Raw genomic sequence first — 15989 nt, forward strand, 5'->3', positions numbered from 1 at the left:
CTGCTACATTCATATGAATTTTTAATTAAATTATTATTATAAATGTGATATCTGTTTTTCTCGGATCTAGATGATACGACATATTTTTATGAACAGACTAATATTGTTGTTGTGAAAAAACCCAATAAGGAAACTGGAAAATACGCTTGCATAAAACGGATTTAAGTAAAACTTAAGTTTTTATTGTTTCATTAGTGGTTTCGTTTGGTCGGGTGGAGTATGTATGATGGTAGCGCGATGGAACGAGGATCGAACCTTGTCTATGACATCAAAAGATAAAGTAAAAGTCAAATAAAATTTATTGCATGAAGCTTGAACCGGCGAGCAGCTTTCCAGATACCCGACTGGAACACGCAAGTTCTGGTTGTCGAAAGCTGCTCTTGGTAACTTCAACCAGCCGTTCCCTGCCGCTGTTGCACATGAGGAATGACACCCTGGCCCATACGGCAAAAAAGAAAGCCGATCTCCTGTGCGCTCTTTTTGTCTCCAACTCGACTCTTGACGACAATGGAAAAATACCGCGTACCATCCCGGTGTCAGAGCTCTATGCCTGAAGTACAATTCAGACAGAAAACTGTTCGGCGAGCTCTGTTTTCGTTGGACGTCAGGAATTCGAGCGGGCCGGATGGCATTTTTTTTTAATGGAATAGGAGGACAAACGAGCGTACGGGTCACCTGTTATTAAGTGATCACCGCCACCCACAATCTCTTGCACCACCAGAGGAATCACAGGAGCGTTGCCGGCCTTTAAGGAAGGAGTACGCGCTTTTTTTGAAGGTATGTCTATATGTCTTATCATCCCCGAAACACCGCACAAGGAAGTTCATTCCACAGCTTTGTAGTAGGTGGAAGAAAGCTCCTTGAAAACCGCACTGTGGAGGACCGCCACACATCCAGATGGTGGGGATGATATCCTAACTTGTGGCGTGTCGTGCGAAGGTGGAATTCGGCGGCAGGAATTCTCCAATCGTGCTTAGAATCTATGCCCCTGAGTTGACGTCGGTACTAATATGATTATTCTGGCACTCATATTCAAAAGGCGTAGTGCCTGACTCATGGACTCATCAGCCATTGTCCATCCGATCAAAAAAAAGGAGACAGTTCGGATCCGGAAAACTACAGGCCTGTTGCTGTTACTCCCTGCTCTCCAAAATCATGGAGAGCATAATTAGCCGCCAGCTCTTGGTATACCTAGAAGGTCACCAGTTGAACAACGATCGGTCGGCAGGTGATCTTCTGATACCTAACATATAGATGGACGGCGGCTATTGAATACAAGGGAGAAGGCCTGGCAGTTAGCCTGGATATAGCGAAGGCATTTGATCGTGTATGGCACAAGGGCCTAATCTCAAAACTTCCACCATTTGGGCTTCCCTAGAGCTTATGCAATTGGACCTCCAGCTTCCTCACTGGGCGCAGCGTACAGGTCGTTGTCGACTGTTATTGCTCGAACCCGAAGCCCGTGAACACTGGAGTGCCCCAAGGCTGTGTGCTATCTCCCACACTGTTTCTTCTATACATTGCAATGCAGACAACAGCACTGGTGATGCCGTACAGGTCTCCTACATACACGGGCCATGCAAGTCTCTCTCGGGAAAGACCAGTGCCGGAAGAAACTTGTGTCTTCTATCGAGTCCTGTCTCGAGAAGGACGCGGAATGGGGTAAATTGAATCTTGTCAAATTTAACCCCCAGAAGACTCAAGTTTGCGCGTTTACCAAAAAAAAATCCCATTTGTCGTATCATCGTTCTTCGATAACACTTCTCTTAAAGCCTCGCCTAGTATCGGAATACTCAAAATCTCGACCGATTGCCAATTCGTCTTTGAAAGTACTAAATGTACCTTAAGTTCGGAAAAGAAGAGCTCGTGAGAAGAACATACAAGGAACTATACATAGAGCATTTTACAATCGCTTTAATATACAAAACAAAATAGTTTGTAAGGTGCTGCATACAATATATGAGTCGTGTTCAAAGTGAAAAGCGTTTTAAATATAAAATATTTCATAAAAAGTAATAAAGAATAAACTATATTAATTATTCTATATTCGATGCATCAATCTTTAGAGCTTGAATTCATAGATTGTGTAAGGGTGCTTCGTAAACAATTCCTCAATTCAACCTTCGTGACCGTCACGGTCGTGATTACTGTTCTTATCATCAGCAGGCTTAGCATACCTCCTTGGTCTGGTATATCTTTCGGTCATGGTTTCATCCGTGTCCATTTCATGTGAGCATTCGTCGATCGAACTCTTGATTGTACTATTATTATGTATTCTTTGCCGATGGTGACATTTTTAATCAGTCTATGGTGTAGGTCACTCACCGGGGGAGCGCTGGTCCTTCAAACGACCTTGAACTACCAAACGCTCTATGAAGTTTTCGTAACATATATTTTTTGTTCAGAAAAAGACTTCCGACGGAATTCTCTTGGACGTAGAGCGTTTCGAAGAGCTGTTTGAACTGATTCCTGCACGCCACAAATTTCGATATCAACCCTGCCATCTGTATGTATGGCGTTCCTCCACGGTGCGGTTTTCAAGGAATTTTCTTCCACGTACAACCAAGCTGTGGAATGAGCTTCCTTGTGCGGTGTTTCCAGAACGATACGGCATAGGGTTCCACCTTTCTAAAAGACCGGTGCTCCTTGATTCCTCTGATTTTGCAAGAGAATGTGGGTAGCGGTATAGTCGATTGTGCTCCTCTTCAAAAAAAATATACCTACTACATTTTGTGATATATATCGAACGCAACTAGATAGTATTTCATTATTATTAGTAACAAAATCCCCCATTTTACTTTATCAGAAGCTTTATATACAGCTTGCTTCAAAAATATTTGAACAGAGATAAATTTTATCGATGGACAATTTAGTACAATTTTAATTTAAGCTTATCGTTATCTTTGAAACGTTGATAACTAAAATATTTCGGACACCAAAATCAATAGTTAACTAATGTGGTTACAGCAGTGCTTCGAATTATGTAATATCTATGATATTCCTGCAAATATGTTTGACTTAAACCTGTTTGATAAAAATACCTGCCCGTTGTAAAAATAAAAGTAAAACTCCGTGTTTCTGATTAAAAATACACGTTAACCTACTAAAACAAACTTACACCAACTTTACGTAATATTATCCCTACTGATATTATAAATGTGAATGTGAGTTTATTTGTTACGCTTTCACGCCTAAACCACTGAACCAATTTTCATGTAATTTAGTAAAAGCTTGGGAAAGGACATAGGCTACCTTTTATCGCGAATAAAAGGCTTAGCGGGGATGACATAGGGGGTGGAAATGGGTATGAAAGTTCGTGATTATCGAAGAAAAATTTGTACTTAGGCACTTGATAGAAAATAAATAAATAATTCTTCTAGAGATTTTAAATTTAGAACTGTGTGGGGATGGAAAAGGGGAATGAAAGTTCTATAGTTGGTAGGTTTTAAAAATGTATTAACCACAGCAGTTTGTTGTGTATTATTTGCAAAGTATATTAAGAATATATAAATATAAAAATTGCTGCACAAAAAACTATAATTTTTGCAGGGATATAATGGAATATGATCTGAGGTGTCTGCATTATCTTTTTTTTCTAATAGATAATTTAACGATAAGAACATTAAACTACTTTTGAAATTACAGCGCGCAAAGGAGCTACAACCTGAGTGTAGAGCAAGACACTTCGGTCGACGTGACACACGGACGGTTGGCTCAGTTTTTTTTATGGAAAAGGAGGTCAAACGAGCGTACCTAGTGGTAAGTGATCACCGCCGCCCATATTCTCTTGCAATACAACAGGAATCGCAGCAGCGTTGCCGGCCTTTAAGGAAGGTGTACTCGCTTTTTATGGAGGTACCCATGTCGTCCTGGAAAGACCGCACATTGAAGCTAAGTCCACAGTTTTGTAGTAGGTACTTGGAAAAAAGCTCCTTGAAAACCGCACTGTGGAGGCACCGCCACACATCCAGATGGTGGGGATGATATCCTAATTTGTGTCGTGTCGTGCGAAGGTGGAATTCGGCTGCTAAAACTTGGAACCGAAAAAGAATCGAACTAGATAGTGCTGATATATATTTATATGATTTTTCAATCGGTTTTGTTCCTTGTTGTACATTGCTTCTTGCATTCTGCTTTTAACCAATATTTTGCCTTACCTTTTTGTAAGATATTTCCCACATAAGACGTTTCGACTGTCGTGTAACCTAAACAACGTTTTTAAACACTCCCTTTAACATTCAAAACCGATTATAATATTAATATAAAAACAATTGAATAATATTACAATAACGTCCTTATACGTCGTGACATGAAGGTAAAGTCGATAAATCATATTGTAAACATTGACAATTTTAAAACGTATGATTGAAGCACCTGGCACCCGCGGAGGGGAGGGGGGGGGGCGGTGACTCCCGCCCCGTTTGATTGAATATAAATACGCAGTGACGTACGCGACTAATGTGGAATAGAGTTGCCACTGTATTTAAAAATTAATACCTGCAGTACTTAATTTTAAAATGGAAATAAATTACGCAATGGTCCATGTGATGTCAAGTGATATCAATTATTCATTAAGTTACAATTTAATCTGAGACATAACGCACTACAGAACGAAGTAAGGCGTACCATTTTTGTGTGGAGGAGAAAACAAATGAGCATGCTAACGGGTCAACTTATAGTATGCCCTTGTAATACTGACATTGTAATAAAATTATATTTTTACACTGGCCCTACACATTTAAAGCCGGCGCGCAATATTACAATGCACTACTATTGTTGGCTTTGGAAGTGTGTTAGCAGTACTAACTCAGACAAAAACTGATCTTTACTAACACAATATAAATATATTACAAAATATAACACACTGTTACAAATCTGGAAAGCTCCGGGATAAAATGTACGACATATTATGTATGTATATGCTAAAATGTTATTAATAAAAAAATGGGTAGATTATAATAATTAATAAAAAATATTTAACAAAAGTCCCAGTATCTAGGTATCACAAAATAAACAGAGATGATATTGTGATTGAATCAAAATATTACCAGGAATAATATTCAAATTATAGATATTCAAATTCAATTATTTTTTTCAAAAAAGAATTTTAAATCACTTATTGGAAGTCAAAAACTACCACCCATTCGAAATAATATGCCTCAGACCTGAGAATAGGGGCGCAAGAATCTCAGCGGACCTTTTTTTTCTTAAAAAATGTAATATCGTACAATAAACATTTATAATTAAAGAGCCTGAGGGTGTTCGCTCCAATCCCAGTCTGTGGTATCATTAGGAAATCATTTATTTTATAATAACCTTTTCCACACAAACGTTTTTCAACAATTCTTTTAAATTTCGTCACACATTTGTTTGGTATATTTTCTGGGATCATATTGAAAAAGCATATACATCGCCTAATAGAAGACTAAACCGAGTAGTAGGCATTACAAGTTTATGTTTGTTTCTCGTGCTAACATTATGATTGTCGCAATCATTAATGTGCTTTTGAACATACAGAACATTTTCAAGAATATATTGAGCTGCAACAGTCAAAATGTTTATTTCTTTAAATTTTTCTCTTTTAAAATTCTTTTTATATGCATCGTTGGCTAAATAATAAAATTTCAATCCCACTATTAAAATAATTATTCCTATAATTTATTATTTGATGTATAATTTTAATAAATTATTAATATCATATTACAATTGGCACGAGACACACAATATGATTATTTTTTCTCAATAGTAAACTCATAAAATAACCGAGGCATACTATGTGATACTTGTGGTAGAAATTATTATTATTGTCACATTTTATTTTCTTCATTCTACTTCATTAATATAAATAAATCTTCATCATCATGTTATAATTCTAAAAACTCACGTAAATATCATATTATTTCAAATTTATATCCACATAATTTTTATTCAAATTAGGATTTTAAATCACTTCTCTGGTCTGAAAAGAATTGATGCCAGAAATTTTCCTGGCCCCTTTTCTTTAATATAATTTCATTACAATAAAATTTATTAATTAAATAGCCTGAGGGCGGTCGTTCCATTAATGTTAAAAAGAGTTATAATGTAAAGAAAGTTTGAAATTTTTATTAATATCAAAACATTCGGCAAGTTGACTTCTTTCCTACAATTGTAATTAATTACAATGAGTAAATTAAAAATCTTAAGATAATATTACTTACATAACAGGCTTGTTCTATTAACGACGATTGATAAAATCAAAGGATCTGAGAACGGCAATAGTTACTAAAGGAAAATTCAAAAACTTTAAACACTTTCTGCTTTTTTTAGGAGACAAAGTGAATCCTTGTCTGAACCCTATATTCTGAGCAGCATTGTAATAACGCTCGTCACTTTGAGGCATTAGATGTTAAGTTTCATTTGCCTGGGCTAATAGGTAATAGGAGGGTAAAGAATCATGATTACGAAGCATCCTCTCACAAACAATGAATTCAAGCTCTAAATGTTGATGTATCCAATATACGATAGTTTATATTCGTACAGATAATTCTTCATTATTTTTTATGAAATATTTGATATTATTTAAACACGACTCATATATTGGATGCAGCACCTTACATACTTATTTGTTTTGTATGTTACAGCCATTGTAAATACTCATTTGATTGAAAAGAGCGGCCGTTGAGTTTCTATATTTTCTTCTCACGAACTCAACTTTTTCCGATCATAATATTATGGTAAATTCAGTAATTTAAAAGAAATATTTATAGTGACTATTCAAAAAATTCAAAAAATTTAATAAAGTTTATTTGACTTTGACTTGACATTGAGAGCTTGTATAGAAGGGCTACAAATAGAAGAAGCCAGTAAAGTATGTCAATGGCAAATGGACGTCAGCAATCTTTGCTTGGAGTATGCAGAGATAACGAATACCTGTGATTTTAGATCATTAAACGTCTAAATAGCAGGCTATTACAGGCTGTCACAGGTGACAGCTGTGAAAACGCCGAATAATATTGAGGTTGACGATTAACCTCTATTTGGAGTAATGCACGCACATTAACACAAAGTGGTATACGAATCGCGAGTGTAAGAGGTAGCTTGTCACGCACTCTAAAGTAATAAATCTGGCCGGTTTTCATCGGTTGTCTAGCAGCAAGAGGCTCTATCACTAGACGAATAAATGATCTAAGTCTGTTTAATCAGATTGAAACTAGTTTTATGTTCCTCTGAAATATAAATGTTTGTAATAATTGATACACGTTTGCACAAATTATCTAAACCAAAATTTGGCATCATTTTCTAAGCCAGTAGCCCCAAATTAGACAGAAGCCTGAAGTATGGATGTAAACATAATACGTTGGTCTTACTCATACTTTAGCTAACTAAAGTGAATACTCACAATAATAGCCTTCGAATATACCAGCGTATATATGACCTGACAGCCCGATAATGCATCACCTATCTTGATTTTTCAATGTGTGCGTTAGCAAGTTTATCGTAATTTATAGTAATGATAGATTGTCTTTCTTTTTCTATCTTGCTGTATCTCTCTTAGAGATGATCTTCTCTTTCACTCGCTATGACTGTGTATACGCTAGAATAAGTCGTGTTTGACAAATGGATGATTTGTCTGTAGCTTATTATAAATTACATACATTCACCATTGGCAGTTTATCTCCTCAATTATAATAACCCTCAAGAATTCTAAAGTCTTTATAATAAGTCACCGAATAAAACTAAGCAATATTTTATTACGCAACGACTCCACGCATTCCGTCGCGCCGGCGCCCGCATGTCATTCCCGCCGCCATTATAAAATGTCGACTATAATCGGCCTTTATTTTTATTTTATTTTCGCCACCCAACCACCCCCAACTCCCCGATATTTCAAAGTTAACGACTGCATAAAAATATAACACTCGACTTGAAAAATTTCGTTTTATATTTTTGCTTCGGGCGCCGAATTCAATGTAGGTTGGTTTAAATTTGTTATGTTTATTAATCTACTTTGTATGACAAATCTGTTGGTTTTGATCTCGGAGCTTTGCCATATTTTGTCACATCTCAGTACGTTTTAATCGATAATATTATGGGAAGGCCACATAGCTCGAAGGACAGATCCGATAGAGCGACCAGGTACTGCCGTGGTTTAAAATGCTGTTTCCCATGCAAGAAAATTTCATAGCAAAACCACCAACAATAATGTGAACGTAGCTGATAAATCTCATATAAAAGTATTTATGAAGGATTTTGTACCAGCGCTTGATGAAGTTAAACCTTTTTTTGGTGTATATGAACTAGAGTGTCATATTTCTGTAAGTTAAGTAAGTAAGTTAAAAAATACGAACCCTTACAACACGTTGTCCCTTTGTTCTATGGAGAGGCTCGTGTTTGAAAAATGACATTAACAGTTAAATCGGCTATGTTATCAATGTTACAATTTATTAAAATGATTTGCTAACGGATTATTATAGGTCTTAGTGAACATGAAAAAGATGACTGACCACAAGATGGACTGATGAACTGGTCAGATCGCCGGAATACATTTGATGAGGGCAGCGCAGGACCGATCGTCGTCAAAATCTTTGGGGGAGGCCTTTGTTCAGGAGTAACCGTTTTTTGACTGATATGATAATTTTATGATGGTATTTTGGATGGTAGGCATTATTAATTGATAATTTCCTACAAGGTAGCGAACCACAGAACAAAAACTTTAGGTCAGAGAATGCCTGCGAAGGCCTTAGTTTGTGACCTACTTCAGTAAGTAGCCAAAATTACGTTATCAATAGAGTTACCAGCCGCTTTCTATATTATAAAGTCTCTATGTATAGATAGATTAATTTTTATGAAAATAAGGGACGAGATGAGCAAGACGTTCAGCTGATGGTAATTGATACGCCTTGCCCATTACAATGCAGCGCCACTCTAGATTATTGAAAAACTTAAAAATTCTGAGCGGCACTACAACTGCGCTCGGCTACTTGAGACATAAGTTGTCAAGTCTCATTTGCCCAGTTATTTCACTAGCTACGGTGCCCTTCAGACAGACAATTACTGCTCCACGGCAGAAATAGGGGCCGTTGTGGTATCCATAATCTAGCCGGCATCCGGTGCATAGGAGCCTTCCACTGGTAAAATAAAAATAAGTATACTAAGGCCAACGAGAGGAGATAAAGAATGTCAACATGTTATATTGTCTTTAATATGATGATTCGGACTCTTTTGACTAATAATGTTGGGATAATACAGACGATAGCGATTAGTATAGGAAATCTATAATTTGTATATAATTTATTTAAAAAAAATGTTTTGAAGTGCTGAAAACTCTGTTTACATTCTTTATCTCCTCTCGTTGGCCTTACTTTAGGTAATAATAATAAACAAACAGTATAAGCTGAACTCTATTTTATATGATGACTTATTTCAATTTGAGCTCAACTTACATTGGTAAGACGAATAAATATCCCTATTGAGAGGCGAGAGAAATCCTGTTATACAGTTTATGCCAGGTCCGTTTTGTAACTTATTATATGAGTTGCAGCATTAAATTACTTTGAATTACTTATTTAATTTAAGAAAGGTACTAAATACTCAATTTTTCGGGTAATTAAGAGGTTTTGGGGCTGCGAACTGATCGATACAATTGTTTGTGTTACAATTTTTTTTAACATAAAGATCTTGAACGAGCCAGAGAGGTTTAACAATATTATGATGTATCTCTTAGTTAGTAACATTTAATAAGTCTGAACTAATTTTTGTCGCCGAAGAATATCTGAATATCGCTGAAGCCATTCTTGAGTTTTACAATCATAGAAAAACATACACAATGTGTATTTACACAGAAAAATTTGGTGCCAGCTGCTTAAAACTGTATTGTTAGAAACATAAAATTATAAAAAGTATAAAGCACAAATTATTATAGATAAGGAATATTAAATTTGTGATGTGTTATGAAGAATAAAAACAGGAAAAACAACGATTGAGGAAACCCCATATAATATTCGGAACAAATTTCAATAAATACCCACCAAACAATACTAAAGTAATTAAACTTCAAAACCTAATATAAAAACTTTTTACGCATCGTCGCCTAAAAAAAAAGAACACGTAATGAAAAAAAGGCGCCAACAGGCTTCCAGCATTCTGTTTATACGGCGAATAACATTGCTAAAGTTTCCTCGTATTTTCTTAGAGAAAAAGCGAAAATATTTGAAAGCAGGCTGAACTTAAATTTATTACACCATTACTCTTAATCATAAATGTGGAAGCGAGACGGCGAAAATTAAAAAGAAAGCGAGCTATGTGAAATGAAAATAGTGTTTAGTTCAAGGATAGAAAGTGATGGATATATTTACACTGCGCCGCGCCCTTTTGATAGTGTTTCCAAATTTTCGGAAAGAATCGCGTTTGTTTGTGCTTAGGGAGGGCTTACATACTGCGCAATAAAATCACTTCCAGTAAAATAAAATGGTAATTCTTATGATAGATTTCTTTTACTGATTGATTGTAATTAAAATCAAACTAGTCAATATTTATATTGTTACAAGACGTCATATGTGCTTTTATCTTATTTGACGTTTCACCTTTAATTTACAGGCCCTAAATCAAGTTCAGTTACAGTTTTATACATTTAAAAATATGTTATAAGAACCTATTTTTACATTACCTGTAGGTACAGTTGATATGTTTATATTACTAACTAGGTATGTAATATCTACGATAAAAATTATAAAATAGTTTCTCACTAAGGTGTGCCATGTAACCGTACCCTTGTGATAATGCACTGGCCCCTGTTGAAATGATCAAATTGAAGGGTGGCCCCTTAGGGTGAGATTTTTGCTGTTTTCTGAAAAAAAAAACACATTGCAACGTTTTTACCTAAAACACATCAGTTTTGAGCGCACGCGCATTCGATAGCACGTGCCATTTGGTTTTTTTTATTTTATGGCTCCGAAGTGAAGTGTGTTTTTTTTTAATAAGATATTGATTTCAGCGTGAAGTGTGTGTGTTGTTGTGTTTTATGACAAATGAATGAGGAAACACGTAATCAAAGGGAGAGGTAAGACTTATTAGAATCGTATCAGATAAAAGAATGACACTTTAATTTTCATTAAAAAAGCGATTACTTAGAACATAATTTTAATATCATTCCAATTCTCGGAATTAATTTATTTTACATTACTATACCTACACTATTAATTGTATTATAAATTATTTGTATACTATTTGGTAATCTAATACTGGCAAAAATTATGATTATCGATTATTTTCTTCAGATATCACAAATCAATACTAAATTTTAAGGCTGTATTTTGAGCTTTTTCTTTGTTTCTTTGTATGCGTTTATTATGGATGTACTTGGGTTTCAATTATGTATTTTTTGTATAATAGCTACATTTTAGTAACTCTCAACTAGCATTAAATCTTAGATAATTTACACGTCTAAATAAAGCCTCTTGTCGTTAGGCATCGCATGACAACTTGTGTTGCTGAAAATGGAGAAATTTCTATTATTTTTTTAAGCCTTAAATATTAATTTATGTAAAAAAAAAGTCGGAAGAGAAAGTAATTCGCGTGTAATAGTCACGTAAATCAATGTAGGTACATACAAATATTCTATTCTATTCTATTCTTTCTAGTGGCTTCTGTGTAAGGGGCACCACAACTCGTCAATGTCACGTTTCAGTAGACCAACAAGCTCAGAGTGTGTCATTTGATCGGTGTAAACGAATTTATAAGTGATTATAGTAATGACCGGTGCCCAGAATCAAAACATTTATTTTCTTATTATACCTGAAACAAATATACATGCTGTTAGATTATAATGGACAAACACTGATAATATTACTTATATAAAACATTTATTGTGTTAGTTATAACTTAATATTATTCTGTTTAATATATTTACATAAAGTATTTACAAAAGGAGTGAAAACAAAGGTGAGGAGGCATTTCAACATACAAATATAATTGTGCGCGTCTTTACGCGCGATGGATGTAAAACATTATTAAGTAGGTATTGACATTTGACACATTTCTGACAAATTACATTGATTGTTTATTTTATTTATTTAGAGCATTGGTAATAAGGTCAAATTAAACCAAAATACAATAAAATAATATTGAAATCATATTTAAATAGGTTTATAACTGCAAAATTTCATTGACATAAAAGCAAAACATAGTGACGTTTACAGTTAGTTACCTTTACTTTTTTGATGTTAGTGAAGATGAACTTCTTTGACTATTGAAGTTGCGTGCGCACAACGACATCTAAAAATAAAAGTTTTCAGAAATTTTCTGACGTTGCGACATTATTTTTTTATTTTGGTGACTTCGTCAATTATAGGACAGGCAAAGGGTTCAAGCCAATACAGCCGTATTCGTTAATATTCAATAATTTATTTCACGATTTTTACAATATAGATTCTCTACAACCGTAGAATAGCACGACGAATAAATAATTTTAAGGATTTGTTTTGTTACGCCAAAGAAGTATAACTTCTTGCGTGCATACATAAGCATACACACACTATTTTTTATTTTAGAAAGTGGAAATTCAGAAATTTAGGGGAAACTGCCCATTTTCTTTAGTAAATCGATAAAATTAATATTTTCTAATAAGGATCTTCGTTCCTATCCGGTGTCCCACGACACCACACGGTTTTTTTATGTGCATTATAAAATTTAATCGTCACTATATTATTTATTACTCCCATTTGTGAAATAATTTTCACTTTCTAATTTTATCAATAGTAAAAATAAAACTATAAAACGTTAAGAGACGATCCCTTTGGAATTGAGGTCTAGACAACACTTGTACATTTTTTGTGCTAGAAAAACATTAATTGTACAATTAAACTTATTATTTAAAAGCCTGAGGGCGGTCGCTCCATTCCCAATCTGTGGTATAATTAGAAAGTCATTTATGATATAGTAACCTCTACCACACAAACGTTTTTTAACAATTCTTTTGAATAACATAATACTTTTGTTTTGAACATTTTCTGGGATAATGTAAAAGCATATTATTATTATTATTTATTTATTTATTTTAGGCAACAATAGGTCCATATATAAATGTTAGTGAAACAGTCTTAACCTATGTTAATTACATACAGATGTAAGTAACAAACTTATTCTATATTAGTTGACATAATTAATAAACTTACAAACTAAATCAGACATCCAGTGCGCTTTGAATGCGCTGTCCTGTCTGTCGGCTATCACCTTCAAAATAATATTGGGACTCCTCTGCAACCTATTTTTGACTGAGGCGATTCTTTTCCGTATGATTGCGGAGAAACCATCGACACGGTTCTCCGCAAACATTATCCTGAAGATGTTATTATATTGGACACGGAGAGTATTAATAGATTTTTGGGTATAGTCAACCCACAGACTGCATGTGTAAAAGCTCTGACCGAATGACTTGAATAGCGTGATCTTTATATCGTTTGTGCATCGGGCAAATCTGCGAGCTAACATGGAATATGTTATATACATCGCCCCACAAAAGACTTACTAACCCTTACCCGAGTACTAGGCATTATAAGTTTATGTCTGTTATTGGTGTTAACATTATAGTTGTGACAGTTTCTAGCAAATTCACTTATATGCCTATGAACATACATTACATTATTATGAATATATTGAGAAGCAACAGTCAACATATTAATTTCTTTGAATTTTGCTCTCAATGATTCTTCAGGACCTAGGTTATAAGTAGCGCGAATAGCCCTTTTCTGCAGCACAAATATTGTAACAATATCGGCAGCGTTGCCCCATAGCAATATAAAATAGGACATAATACTTAAAAAATTTGGTAGTGGTTTTCGCAAATAAAGATTATTATTATTATTTTTTATTCTTATAATTTTTCTCAGCCTTTCGCTGGTTTGCCTGAATTTACGGGTCGAAACCAAGTAAATGCAGCGTGTGGTGTGTTAGATTTATGTGTGGAACGTCGTGTTCGTCAATTTGTAATAACTTTCTAAAGATTCGGCATGTATTTAAGATGGCGGCTTCTTGATGATGATGGTGATGTAAAGAGTTTCCATTAATTCTAGTAGTTTGAGACTATGTAACAGATGGTTTTTGATAACATCTGTGGTGGAAATGACTGGAATTACGTATACTTTATTTTGGTTCCAGATTCTAGTATTATTAAGAATAACTAAGTATACTAGTTGCGCCGTATATATGTCAGTTAATTGTCTAATCTTTTAAACCACGTATGCTGCAGAACTAAGTCTGTTCGCCACCACATAGTATGGGGGTCCCATTGTTTTTTCATATTATTTGTTATTATATTTTGTAAATGTTCTCGTGTATTTGTAGAGTTTGTTCCAAATAAAGATATACTTACTTACTTACTTAATTTGGAATCCAGAGTAATGCCAAGAAATATAGCAGATTGCACCGGTTTTATCACCCCTCCGTTTAACAAAATACTTGCATCAACATTTTTGACATTTGGTACGGTAGATTTAATATATTTCGTTTTATTGCTATTTAACAATAGATTATTAACGCCAAACCAGTACACGATGTCAGATAGAATATCGTTCACGAACATGCATAGTTTGTTTCTTTTTCTCATTGAAAATCAGTGAAGTGTCGTCCGCAAACAATACTACCTTATGTTTTTTCTCTATAAGATTAGGAAGATCATTTATATAGAAAAGGTAGAGGAATAACGGTCTGAGAATAGACCCTTGTGGAATCTCCTGCCATTCATGTCGCCCTTCTGAATTCTATTTTTTAGATATGAAATCAGAAGATCGAGCGCAGTTCCTTTTATGCCATAGTGACATAGCTTCCTGACCAGCTTTTGAATGTTGAACACATTCAAACGCGAAAGATAAATCACAGAAGATGCCAAGTGCATACTGCGATTCCTCCCAGGCTTCAAAAATATTCTTGATAAGCTCAACATCTGCATCCGTTGTTGAACGTCCCCTAGTAAAGCCAAATTGTTTCAAATGAAGTAACTTATGAAAGTTAAAGTGAGTTTACTCAAAATGTTTACATTTGGCTTAAAATTATTTTTTCAAAAATTTACTGCTTTTTACTAAGGATCGGCAAAACTGACACAGGACATTAGTTATTCGGGTCAGAAGAGCATCCCGACTTAAATATTGGTGTAATTTTACTATGTTTCAGAAGGTCAGGAAACACGCCATGATTAATACAATTATTAAAGACTATTGCAAGATATGGTGCTATGCCATCAATTATTGAACTAAATATTTTAACTTATTTTTTTATGTCTTTTCTTTGTTTAAAAGTTTTAATTATTTCTCCAGGGCTAACAAAACTAAAATTGAAACTTTGTTGACATTCTCTAACATTTTCCAAAAGAAGACAAGCGGTGCCATTTGTCCACAATCTGATTTGAGTCGATTAACATTTTGGTCATAAACCATTAACCAATGACTAAAAGCTATTCAAACTGCATCCGTCACTCTTAGACTGGGTTGCATCATATTAGCTGTTATAGTTTAGGTTTATGTCATATCTAACATTAACATAGACTGCGGCATATGTTGTGTTCCATGGCGAAGTTAAAGTTAATGTTAAAAAGTGATATATCAAGTCAAATATTTAGCTATTTAACATAAAAAATAACTCTAACCAGTGAAAATTGGACGGTTGTGGTTAAAAGTAGTAGAAATAATGTCACTCATTTTTTGCCTAACCGGTACATGTTTGTTATTGCTAATGTCAGTTGGTGCAACCCAGTCTTATTGATGCAAATGTACAAGTGTTACGACATTGTGCAGCAAATATGGATGCGACTGCCTCGGACGAATGCTGCACTTAGTTCGAAGGTAGATCTGTAGAGCTTACTTCGATCTGTTCAGTGTGACAAAACGCGAACTTGACTTTAGCATTGGGCTGTCTTGGCTTAAGCTCAGTATAATTTCAGCTGTCAAATGACTATATCTAAGACTAATACTTCTACTGATAGTAGTCAATGGCCATTAGTAATTTAGTCTTTTGAA

General features: G+C 34.6%; 1 protein-coding gene across 1 annotated transcript in view; it reads left to right on the forward strand.

Moving 5' to 3' along the window:
* Positions 1-15989, forward strand: part of LOC126979719 (zinc finger protein 219) — a 94287-nt gene that overhangs the window by 70029 nt on the left and 8269 nt on the right. The window lies entirely within an intron of this gene.

This window comes from Leptidea sinapis, chromosome 4 (assembly GCF_905404315.1).
Source record: "Leptidea sinapis chromosome 4, ilLepSina1.1, whole genome shotgun sequence".
NCBI lineage: Eukaryota > Metazoa > Arthropoda > Insecta > Lepidoptera > Pieridae > Leptidea > Leptidea sinapis.